The sequence below is a fragment of the Schistocerca cancellata genome, chromosome 5 (assembly GCF_023864275.1).
Source record: "Schistocerca cancellata isolate TAMUIC-IGC-003103 chromosome 5, iqSchCanc2.1, whole genome shotgun sequence".
In the NCBI taxonomy this organism is placed as follows: Eukaryota; Metazoa; Arthropoda; class Insecta; order Orthoptera; family Acrididae; genus Schistocerca; species Schistocerca cancellata.
Genome location: NC_064630.1, coordinates 203,707,929 through 203,720,903, shown reverse-complemented (window position 1 = coordinate 203,720,903; position 12,975 = coordinate 203,707,929).

Here is a 12,975-nt window from a genome sequence, read left to right as displayed (position 1 = left end):
AAATGTTCAGAAAAATAAATCTGTGGTGGAACGTGTCCTTTGTCCAGCACGTGGTCGACAGGTTCCATCCTGTCCAGCATTAAATGCTCGCTGGCGCGGTAAGATGTTTACGTAGCCGGAGTCTGAGGCGCCGCTCACCGCCTACCTGACGCGCTGGCCGGGGGCTGTGTGGGCACCGCTGGTCGCTTGACGTCAGCCGGCCAGGGAGCTGCCGATGGAGCGGGCTCAGCCGGCTGCACGTACGTCAGCTGCGCTCTGAAGTTCTCTGTGTGAGCATGGAGAAGTCAGTTGGGACTCACCTGCATGACTGTAATGCCTAAAATGAAGAGTCATTTTGCCACCTTGTGACTTAAAGTAGTACAAGTGACGAGATTTTAATAATGTATGTCCGGGTGCTGATTTAGAAATACGTGGCCAGATTTGACTGTCCACCAAAGCAGGTTGCGACTGGCCTATCGACGGGTGTGACGTCAGGACATATGCCCCTCTCGAGCAAGCACCTTTGGCGACGAACGTGTGGCGAGGCGTTGCTTGTCCCACAAAGCCGCGTGGTGGATCGCGAACCGACCGGCCGAAGTTTACGCCGGCCCAGTGGCGCCTGTGACGTCAGCGGCGGCTTTCTGGCTGGACCAACGGCGCGCGTGGGCTACCGCCGATCGACTCTGCTGGCGAAGAGGTGAACTAAACCATTTGGGCTCTGGAGTTCGAGGTGTGGCCATCTCGTTGTCAGTTGGGACACACCTGCATGACCGTAAAGCCTGAAATAAGTGTCTTTTCCCCACCTGGTGACTTTGGTTAGAACAAGTACAAGTGAAGCGATTTTAATAATTTAGCGGCGGAAGCATAAGTGACCACGAAAATTCATACTTGGTGGACGTGACCCAATGGCTTTCTTGCCGCCATCTTAAATGACGTCAAGGCGACGTCTTAGGGTGACTGAGATACGAAGTAAAACACAGTTGGACTCCAGACCTTGTAGCGATCACGGTGGATGTTGCTGCGATCTCGAAGATGTGATGTTGGTGAAATAGTGATGACCGTACTGTTTGAAATAAAGACCTCAGCCTATTTCCCACGAATTTACAGGAGTTGACTTAGATTAGTGGCAGTGCAGTTTATTATTATTATTTGACGAGGTTTTGATAGCTTATGAGTGAAACAATAAGTGACTGCGAGAAAATTCAAACTTAGTGCGATGAGGTGGCTATTTAATATGTATGACCGATTATCGTGTTGGAATTTGAACTTGTGGCCGATTTTTTGTTATGGTTGTAACGGAAATGGCTTCTTGCTGCCAAAATCAGGCGTATTGAATAAATAATTATAAATGTTTGAACTTGGTGCGATTTTCTATGCTAGTTGGTGTAGGCCAATAATAATAATAAATGATAATAAATGAAAATAAGTAATAATAAATGATAATAAATGATAATGTATGATAATGAATGATAATAAATAATAATGAATAATAATAAACAAAAGTAAGGTTTTGCAGCCATTATCGTGTTGGAATTTGAATTTGGAGGGAATTTTCTAGTGGATGCAGGTCAATAATAATAAATAATAATAAATGATAGTGAATGATAATAAATGGTAACGAATGTTAATAATTGATAATCAATAATAATGAATAATAATGAAGACTACGGTTTTGCATGCATTATCCTGTTGGAATTCAAACTTCCCACCATTTTTTCATCTGGAGGCTTAGGTTGGTGGACTTAGCCCGATTGGACTATTTTCCCGCCAAAATTCAAAATTGCCGCCATTTTTTCTGGAGGTTAGGTTAGTGGACATAGCACAATTGGCCTATTTTCCCGCCAAAATCCGCTATCTTGGATGACGTCATGCACTGTTGCCAAGACTACAGGCCGCCATCTTGGATGACGTCATTGCCGCTATCTTAAATAAATTTGGCAACAATGCAGAGTGGTCTGGCACCTCTCTTGTCCCCCTACTGACAGGTTTTTTTATAGATAGTAAGTAGGTAGTTGTAATGTTTTGACTGATCAGCGTACATCGTAAGGCGAAAGAAGAACTCAAAAGTTGGCAGCACTGATGCAAGATTTTTTCGGCGAAACGTAAAAGACCGCTGGCGGTATTGATGCTTTGTTTGTGAAAACAACAGTTTGTATGGGTCTGCGGCAACAATGAATCGTTGACATAGAAACGAGTAAGTTTCTAAATATTCAAATGTGTATGAAATCGTACGGACTTAACTGCTAAGGTCATCAGTCCCTAAGCTTACCCATTACTTAACCTAAATTAACCTAAGGACAAACACGCACATCCATGCCCGAGGGAGGACTCGAAACTCCGCCGGGATCAGCAGCACAGTCCATGACTGCAGTGCCCTAGGCCTCTCGGCTAATCCCGCGCGGTGAAACGAAGCACTGGCAATGCACTATCGGTTATAGATTCACCCCGTTTTTCTGAAACAGCGTAAACAATAAGATGTCAAAATCCTCTTTTACGATAATTACATCATAAATAATTTTGAAGATCACCTGCAATGGAGAATCACTGTATAAGATGCTAAATGCTATGGCAGGATGCGGCTGCAACGGATCACACTTAAGGCAATGGATTCTTCTTAATGGAAGAGTACGTTTGTGACGGCAGCCTCACACTACGGCCCTTTGTGAATCAGCTAGGGTACCTGCTGGGAAACTGCCAACCAGCAAATACTGTGCTCTCGTCTGTTCATGTGCAGTATCCGGCTAGAGAGCTTCGAGCTTCCAAATTGAGTCTTTCTCAGGAATCGTACTTGTTGAGAAGTGTATACGTTCTGTATTCCATGTTTCATTGGAACTCCGTGATTTGCGCTGATTGATTGTTGATTATTCGTATTAGCCATGACATCGGCCAAGAGCATCAGTGAACACATCTCTTTTACCTGTAAGGTTTATTGTAGTCGAATCTCACATAAAATGTTTAGTGGCTATGTTGGTTTCAATTTGACAGTCATTAAAGTAGCCTATAAACACTTCTTAACCTATGATTTGTAGCATTTCTGCCTCTGGGAGCCCCAAAATTTACTGCCACGCTTCACATCTTAGCAGAGTGAAGTGGAGTAGCTAACAAATGCGTTCAAAATGTAGAGTGGGGTATGAGCAGCAGAAGACTATACGAGTACACCTGCAGTGAGAAATTGCGCCATCTGAATGTTATTGTAATCTGACGGGTTGCTGTGATAGCAGATGGAGGAATTGCCGTAGGGCCAGCGCGCCAAAGCTGATATTTACATTTATTAATTATTACTAAAAGTATAATTCAGAGTTTGTTTACAATACGATTAGAAGGGGAGACTCTCTGGTAACTAGCCAACAGCAACGTAGTCAAAATTCCAGTGTAGTATCAGTTTTTAGAAACGAATTAAGTAATTTCGTTTGTCACCGGCTTTGTGCCGAATGACTGACCAGTAAGACGTTTATTGCTACCCAGTACATTCTTCAAGCAGGGGCCAAACAGTAAAGTTGCTAAGATTTCAGTGCACGTACAAAATCACGCCTCTGCGAAACATTTGGTTTCGAAAATATTTCCAATAGTTTCTATAATGTCAATTAGTGTACAAGAAAAGTTTCTGTGAATCATAAAAGCGATTAATGACTAAACGTGTGTATGATTCCTTAAATTTTCCAGGCTTAAAGTGTATTCCATAAAGTTTCGGGATTGCAGCTGGATAAAGTCGACTTCCTATTACGATATTTAGGCAGACAACCATTCAGCCATCTTCAGGTGAGTGTTTTGCACTGGAAGTTGCTAGTTCATGTTGCTACCTTTGTACCAAAAATAGGCGCGAAATCGTATGCGCAGAGACAGTTGCTACTGAACATCTATATAGTTACGGGTTCTCTTCGAATATGTTCGATCTTTGTCGCGCAGACTGTCGCGTAATTTTAAATGATAATAAATGAGTGATTGAATAATTCATGTAACGATAACCGTGCCGTTATTCTTATTTTATGAAATAGAGTTGAAAAATAGAAATAACGAATCTTTTCTCTTTTATGTATGTTAAAAGCCACGGCTGATTTTTCTCAGGGTGCTAAAACCAACAATACCATAGGTACCCCAACGTGAAGACATCCGTCCTACTCACGATGGATTAAAATCCTTTTGAACTATTCCGCGATAATACATTTAAACAATTCTTAATTATTATTTTCTGAGGGTCTGGATGTTCCAGAATAGCACTGGAAGTTGCTAGTTCATGTTGCTACCTTTGTACCAAAAATAGGCGCGAAATCGTATGCGCAGAGACAGTTGCTACTGAACATCTATATAGTTACGGGTTCTCTTCGAATATGTTCGATCTTTGTCGCGCAGACTGTCGCGTAATTTTAAATGCCTACGTGCAATGGCAGCGTAAGCATTTATTGGTATTGTTATTAATAAATACTGTACCTCTGGCCTAATATGATTTGAAAAATATTGGAGGACGCCGTTTTCAGATTATTAAAATTATTCTCTCTATACTTTTAGTATTACATGACTGATGGAAAACTTATATAATTTTTGTCAGTAATGTCGTGGCTACAACAGTGAGCCTACACGGAAATATCTAGGGCAACATTTAATTGTTACGTACTGAAGCCGGCTGAAGTGGCCGAGTGGTTCTAGGCGCTTCAGTCTGGAACCACGCGACCGCTACGGTCGCAGGTTCGAATCCTGCCTCGGGCATGGATGTGTGTGATGTCCTTAGGTTAGTTAGGTTTAAGTAGTTCTAAGTTCTATGGGACTGATGACCTCAGATGTTAAGTCCCATAGTGCTCAGAGCCATTTGAACCATTTTACGTACTGAATCATATACAGGATAGGTACTAACTATTCACAAAAAACGCACTACAATTACTAATCTCATATGTATTCAAAAAAATTATATTCCTACTAAAAATAACTCTATTAGTTACAGGCCGTGAAAATTTAACGTCCTTCAGTGAGGACCGCGGAATCGACAAGACAATGAAAGAAAAACCACTAATCCTTCTTCTACAAAAAAGCACAGATAATAATATTTGTAATTCTCGTAGCACAAATAACTCTTCTCCATTGTTAGGTCTCTGCAATTTATTTCTCCTATTTTTTATCAGAGGCAACGCTATAAGACGCTCACGTAATTTGATACTAGATGAGCGCTCTCTGTAGGAATGCGCTCCCGCGGAGTTAAAATTCAGATGTCTAAATTAATAAAATGAAAGTCACTAGACGTGTCATTGGTAATAAAATGTTTTCGTTTTGAAGAAATTTAAGAAATCATAGCGTTCCAAGCCTCATTCATTTGAAAACCGCCATCACGAGTAATATCAACTTCATCTCTCTCATTGCCTCCCTCCCCTCCCACTGTCCTTGTATGAAACGTCCCCTTAGAAAAATTATATACGACTGTGCTTAAACTGACACATAATATTTTTAGCGCAACGCAATCTGACTTTCAAAAATCCCTACAAAAGAATGGCCCTGACTAACATTAATCTATACCTTTCACAAATCACTTACCTCACAAAAATCTTCATTACTCGAACTACTGCAATACAGCGAGCGCCACTACTGCCAGCTAAATAAAAGATTCAAACTACGGAAGTCACTAACTACTGATAGGGATAGTTAGCAAATGAAAGATTTTAATAGAGAACAAACAATGTATTTACCTTAATAGTCGTAATATATATAGCAGTTCATAATATCCAGTATAACAAATTTCAAAACTCCATCTCTCTCCCCACATCCACCACTGCTGGCGGCTCACCTCCAACTGCGCAACGCTACGCGCTGTTCACATCCAGCTGCCGCTGCCCAACACTACAATGGCAGACAACAATGCAAACTAGCCACAGACTGCACACAGCACAGCCAGTGATTTTCATACCGAGCGCTACGTAACGTTGCCGATAAGAAAACATAAACAGCCTACTTATCCTTGCTATGTCATCACCCATAATACCATTTCCTGTACCTTCTACCCGACCGAAGTTGTGCCCCAGTGTTCCGTTCTTTCTCCTCTCATTTATCTGAAATGCCCAAACCACCCTCAGCCGTCCATCTCATTCAATATGTTGATGACACCGCCTTTCTTGCTCTCTATCCTACCTGTCAACGGTCCCAGCGCTCCCTCCAACTCACCTACACCAGTTTATTCCTTGGTGCGACCAGTGGCTCTTTCGAATCTATCCTTCCAAAACCCAGGCAATCATTATAGGATGTACAACCCAATCCTTCTGACCCCATGATTTCTACCTCACCATCTATGACCATTCTATCCAACTTACTCTCACCTTGAAATACCTTTGCCTCATCCTTGACCATTACCTCACCTAGACTCCTCATTTCCCGCCATCCAGCCGAAGTCCACAGTAGACTCCGCCTCCAGAAACTACTGTCCAGCTAGCCCTCGGAATTGCATCCTTCCACCATGCTTCATACCTACAAATCCCTGACCCATCCCTACGCTAGTGTTGCCTGGATCTCCGCCCCTCCAAAATTCTATAAAGCCTTTGAAATCCTTGAGCACCGTGTGCTCTACCTGGCTTTCTGTATCTGTCTCCTCTGTGAACTCATCACTTTCTCACTTCTCCTCCTTTTGGTTGAACTCATTTGTATCCTCTACACCAACTGCCGCCTCGATCCCCCTCCTTCCTGGTGTCTCCTTTCCTCTCCACACCTCACCTCCTGTCGCGCATCTACCGATGTGTCCCACCCTCTCTCCATATCCACACCCTCCATCTCCTCTCTCGAAGAAACTTCCAGCGTCTCCCCATCCTGGAATACGTGCTTCACCTCCATATTTATCCTTCCTTCCAACTCTGACACTCCTCCTTCTCTCCCCTCCTCTCCAGTGCTCCTTCTCCTTCGCCTTCTCCTTTGCTGTTTTCTCCCTCTCACACTCCCCTGCCCCACTCACATGTCCTTTCCCAGTCCTTGCTCTCCTTCATGATCTGCTCCCTCTCGACGCTACCCATCTCCTACCCATTGATGTGCTACCGACTCCCCCTTCCCCGTTCCGCCCCTTCCTGCTCCTCATTCCCCACTGACGCCCCTTCCCTTTTTCCTTTCTCCCTCCTCTCCGACCTCCCCTCCCTTGGTAGGTCCTACAAATTTTAATCCTGTTATTCTCCGTCGTGTTTTGGTGCTCGCTGTGTATGTAACGTAAGTGCAGTGTGTTTTCAATGTCATCATCCCATACTGTGAACGTCGTTTTCAGTTGTGCTATTCGTGCCATGAGTGTTTATCTGCTACATCTCCATCGAGTTTCATATTAATTATAAGTGGATTTTATGTAAACATGCCTCATCAAACTACTCCTATTTTTGTATATTTTAACTTCAGTTGTTTCCCCTTCTTATAAGTGAACTTCATCCCCATATTTTATGTATTTGAAGTTCTCCTGTGCTATTTGTACGGTCTCTAGGCTGAAGAGCGACGAATTGTGCCGCTGTCAGCCCACCCCTGCCCACATGAGGCAGGGGTATGAAATAACAATAAAGGAAACAAAAGTTAGCAACCTCCAGTGCAGAACACTCACCTGAATACGGCTAAATGATTATCATCCGCAATATCATGCCAGGAAGTCGACGTTCTCTGGCTGCAACCTCGAAAATGGTTCAAATGGCTCTGAGCACTATGGGACTTAACATCTGAGGTCATCAGTCCCCTAGAACTTAGAACTACTTAAACCTAACTAACCTAAGGACATCACACACGTCCATTCCCGAGGGAGGATTCGAACCTGTGACCGTAACTTAGCTGAAATTTGCGGAAGGGTTGCACTTGTGTCACATTGAACGATTCTCTTCAGACGCCGTTGGTCCCGTTCTCGCAGGATCTTTTTCCGGCCACACCGATGTCGGAGATTTGATGTTTTACCGGATTCCTAATATTCACGATACTCTCGCGAAATGGTCGTACGGGAATATCCACAGTTCATCTCTACCTCGGAGATGCTGTGTCCCATCGCTCGTGCGCCGACTATAACACCACGTCCAGACCTACTTCAGTTTTGGTAACCTGTCATTGCAGCAGCAGTAAACAATTTAACAACTGCGCCAGACACTTGTCTTATATAGGCGTTGCCGACCGCAGCGCCGTATTCTGCCGTTTATATATCTCTGTATCTGAATACGCATATCTTCACCAATTTCTTTGGCGCTTCAGGTATTACATTCCATTACCCTTATACATTTTGTCGATGTTCATCTTATGACTTTCTTTCAAGACACTACCCATTTCTTTCAACTATTCTTCCAAGTCGTTAGCGATTTGTGACAGAACTACAATGTCATTGACAAACCACAAAGTTTTGATTTATTCTCCATAATCTTTATTTCTCTTGGAGAGGAATTACGCCTTATCCAATACAAAGTGTCTTGCATGAGACGTGTTTCCTCTCCAATTTTCTTAGTAAGCACAGAAATAGGAGGAACTGCAACATTCACAAGGCGGTTATTCAATCCCCTTCCTAAATAGTTCCCTGGTTTTCCTTGCAGCTTGTTCAGTGTACAGACTAAATTACATTGGGAAGCAACCCCGTCTCACTCCCTTCTCAAATAATGCTGCCCATTCGTGACCTACAACCCTTGTAATTGCAGTCTATCTTTTGCGCAAGTTGTAGGTAACTTTCCATCCTGAGTGATCTATTGCTGCTACCTTCAGAATTTGAGAGAGTGTGTCCCATTCAACAATGTTGACTATTGCTCTAGAGCTACACTTGGTATAAATGCAGATTTGCCTTTGTTTAACCTGTCTTATAAAGTAAATCTTACGTTCAGACTGTCTCGTGTGTTCCGACGAGGTGACTGGTCCAACGCTAAGATGTTCAAATGCGTGTGAATTCCTAAGGGACTAAATTGCTGAGGTTATCGGCCCATAGACTTACACACTACTTAAACTAAATTATGCTAATAACACACACCCATGCCCCAGGGAAGACTCGAATCTCCGGCGGGAGGGTCCGCGCAATCCAACGCTAATACCGCTGGGTATCAAGAGTGTAGTGTTGTCAGAATAGAATGGATGTTCTGGATTTCATGCAGATACAGTGTAAGTAGGCTGTTTAGTTTTCTTATTGGTAACGCCACGTAGCGCTCTGTATGAAAATCACTGGCTGTGCTGTGTGCAGTCTGTGGCTAGTTCGCATTGTTGTCTGCCATTGTAGTGTTGGGCAGCTGGTTATTAACAGCGAGCAGCGTTGCGCAGTTGGAGGTGAGCCGCCCGCAGTGGTGGATGTGGGGAGTGAAATGGCGGAGTTTTGGGAGCAGATGATCTGGACGTGTGTCCATCAGAGACAGTAAATTTGTAAGACTGGATGTCATGAACTGCTATATATATTATGACTTTTGAACACTGTTAAGGTAAATACATTGTTTGTTGTCTATCAAAATCTTACATTTACTAACTATGCCTATCAGTAGTTAGTGCCTTCAGTAGTTTGAACCTTTTATTTAGCTGGCAGTAGTGGCGCTCGCTGTATTGCAGTAGTTCGAGTAACGAAGATTTTTGTGAGGTAAATGATTTGTGAAAGGTTTAGGTTATTGTTAGTCAGGGCCATTATCTGTAGGGATTATTTAAAGTCAGATTGCGTTGCGCTAAAAATATTGTGTGTCAGTTTAGTGTTGATCAGAATAGGTAAAGAGCGAAATGCGAAATGTCTGAGTACGTTAAATTATGCTCAGCTGTTTGAAAATCAAATAACGTAGGGGCTTACCAGCACAGTAATTCATTAATTTTTCTAAGGGGACGTTTCAACAGTTGTTCTGCGGTACGGTTAACAGGTGCATCACGGTGTGGGAGTGAATTTGTCCTGTACACATTCTCCTTAGCCAATACCGCTAAAGACCTATAAACAAAGAACAAAAGTCATAACGCGCGAAATGGATATTATTAATTCAGTAATAGTTACTTCGCCAGCTGTAATAATGCCTAAATTATTTCCTGACGCCCCCTCGTACATTTCTCTAGCACCCGAACTGATCTTCTCCAAAGTTGTCTTCCACCACTTTTTCGATTCTTCGGCAAATAATTCGCATCAGTATTTTGCAACCTTTTCATTTTAAACTGGTACTTCAATATTGTTCACACCTAGTGTCACTTTCCTTCTACGGAATCGGAATTATTACTTTATTCTTGAGATCTGTGGAGCTTCGGACAGTCTCATATCTCTTGAACAGCAGATGGAACTCTCAGAAACGTCAACAATTCTGAGGGAAGACCATCGACTCCAGGGACCTCGTTTCAACTAAGGTCGTTCCATTCTCGCTCAGATTTTCCTCACACTATCATACCTGCTCCTCACCTTCAGCTGACTCCTCTTGTTTATCTATAGTAATGGCTTCAGGTTAATTTTCTTTGTATAGCCCTCAGATTTCTCTCCTTTCCTTTTACGGTGTTTCATCTGCGCTTTTAGTATTGATACAGGTGGTTCTCTTTTCTCCAAAATCTCTTTCATATTCCTATAGGCCGTACCTACCTTTCACCTAGTTACACATGTTTCTACAGCCTTGAATTTGTCCTCTAGCTATTTCTCCACAGGCAGTACCGACAAAGACCCATAAACAAGTAACAAAACTGAAAACACCAAAATGTACACTATTAAATGCCTTCAGCCTGCGATCTAAGCAGTGGGCCTCTATCGGTCAGTGCAGGTGCGCTGCAGAGCCTCAAATGCAGAGTGGAGCGGGATAAATGTCTGATTTTGGAATAAATTAAAAAATAATGGACTCTTAGAAACTTACATTTTTATTTTTCTCATATTGGACAATAGTGTAAGTTTCTAATTACATGGTTTAAACAGTATATCTGGCAAATGTCTGTCTTCACAATCCACACACTGCCAAAGTCATTTTCTGAAATTCTCATGCACTCTTTCCAGCATGTCTTCTGGTATTCTTGCAGTTTCAGCCTCAATATTGTTCTATAGGTCTTCCAGGGCGTTGGGACGGTTGCAGTACACCTTTGACTTAAGGTAAACCCCGAAAAAGAATCGCGTGGGGCTACAACAGGTGATCGTGCGGACCATTTGAGATTCCCCATCCGAGAAATAAGCCTTCCAGGAAACGTTTGCCTCAAAAATTCATGGTAATGTCCGCTGTGTGTGCAGTGGCACCGTCTTGTTGAAACCAGGTACCCTATAATTGCACTGCCTCGAAAGGAAAAACGCTTGCAGCCTAGTTACGTAACGATCCGAATTCACCGTTGCAGCACAATGATTTTCCTGGAAAAAGTAAGGGCCAAGGATGCCTACTCGTGATATGGCGCAGCTCACAGGGGCCTCTGGTGAATTTTCATGGGATTCGTGTCGCTGCAGTGTGGCAAATTCTGTTTGTTTACACAGTCAGTGTGGTGAAAATGTGCCTCATCAGAAAAGCACACATTCGTGGTCGCGGGGTATGTCTTCAGAAGATGTTCTTTGTGTTACACAGTCCCGTACTGGCATTACTGTACCACGTACATTATATACGGGTGAAAATTCAGATGATTATGAAGAATCCGGTGGAGAGAACATCTTGCAATGCCAAGGGCAAGTGCGTGTTTCCGAGCTGAGCGTTTCGGACATTGCAGTACTGCTCTAACACGTTCGACATTTTGTGGACTTGTAACACTTCCCTCAGGACCTTTCCGTACAGATGACACATCCCCTTCTGCTCTGAACGCATTTACCCAATTTAAAACTGATTACCTCCAGGAACATGTCCGCGTAGGGGTACCGCAAATCGTAAACGAAAAGCACGCTGCACTGCAATGATCGAGGGGGAATTCTAGAAATACACTTCAATACAAAATGAGCGCTCCTCACGTGTCCATTGCATTATCGCAGCTGAACAACAACTGAATAAAACCTCCTGTAGGTCACAATAAATCGCACCCACCCTCCCCTCTATCCGACCAACTGCGCCGCCACAACGCGAATTCTAGAAAAGCAATTTACCGCCCTCCGTCTTGCATAATCTTTCAAAACGCAACAAAAGTTATTAAATGATATCTTTTCCTAGTTGATGGTCTATTCAGTTGCTGTTTCGAGACTACAGATCACCTTTGTAATCAATAGCTAACGATAGAGAAAAGTTTTTATGATGCGAACTGTTAGGAAGTCAGTGATGAAGCTATTTTGTCTTGAGAGGCTGCTACGCACTTTCGCGTCGCATTTTGTGTCGAATGCTGAGCAGCCTCATTCTCATTTTTTCCACCCAATAATTGGGTACATTGTTCCCGAGTAAAAGATTTCTCAGTTTTCGAAAGGCAAATATCTATTGTTCCCGAGAGATCGCATCGCGAGCATTCCGTGCCGCCGCGGGCGGTCGGTCCCGCGTAACGAACTCCTCAGTGGCCCTCGCTTCGCCGCGCCCTGCCACCTACGCGCCATCCCGGCCGCCTGAATACATTACTTAGTTGGGGTCCGGGAGCCTGCAGCCGATGCTATTAAAAAGGTCGCGCGCTATCGTGTTCTCCGGGGCCCGGACACGGGCCGCTTTTCATTTAAATAATTGCCGGATGGAGCGATGAGGGCTAAAGAGCGAAGGGAAGAGGGGGAGGGAGCGCAGGGAGAGGAAACGATCCAGAGAGAGAGAGAGAGACATGGGTCGAGCTGAGGGTCGAGGAATGCGGGGCGGTTCCGGACGCATCCCAGAGTGGGCGGCAACGCCTAATTGGCAGCTAGCCTTCGGGAGAGAAGAGGGGCGCAGTTCTGCTGGAAGGCCTCTTAGCCACAGAACGGCCGGAGAAGGAAGAGGAGGAGGAGGAGGAGGAGGAGGAGGAGGAGGAAGAGAGTGAAGTAGGTGGGAGGGGAGGGAGGCAGGTTCATCAGCAGAACCGATCGCCTGCACAATCGATCAATTAGAGGGGCCTCGATCTGCTTTCCGCGCCGCGCCACGCCGCGCCGGGCGGAGGTTTTGGTTGTCGCCACCTGCCATTGTCCGGCCGGCAGGTAATCCCGGGCCGAGGGCGCGGTCGCTGTGGGATCACTGGGGCCTCGCCTCCACCTCA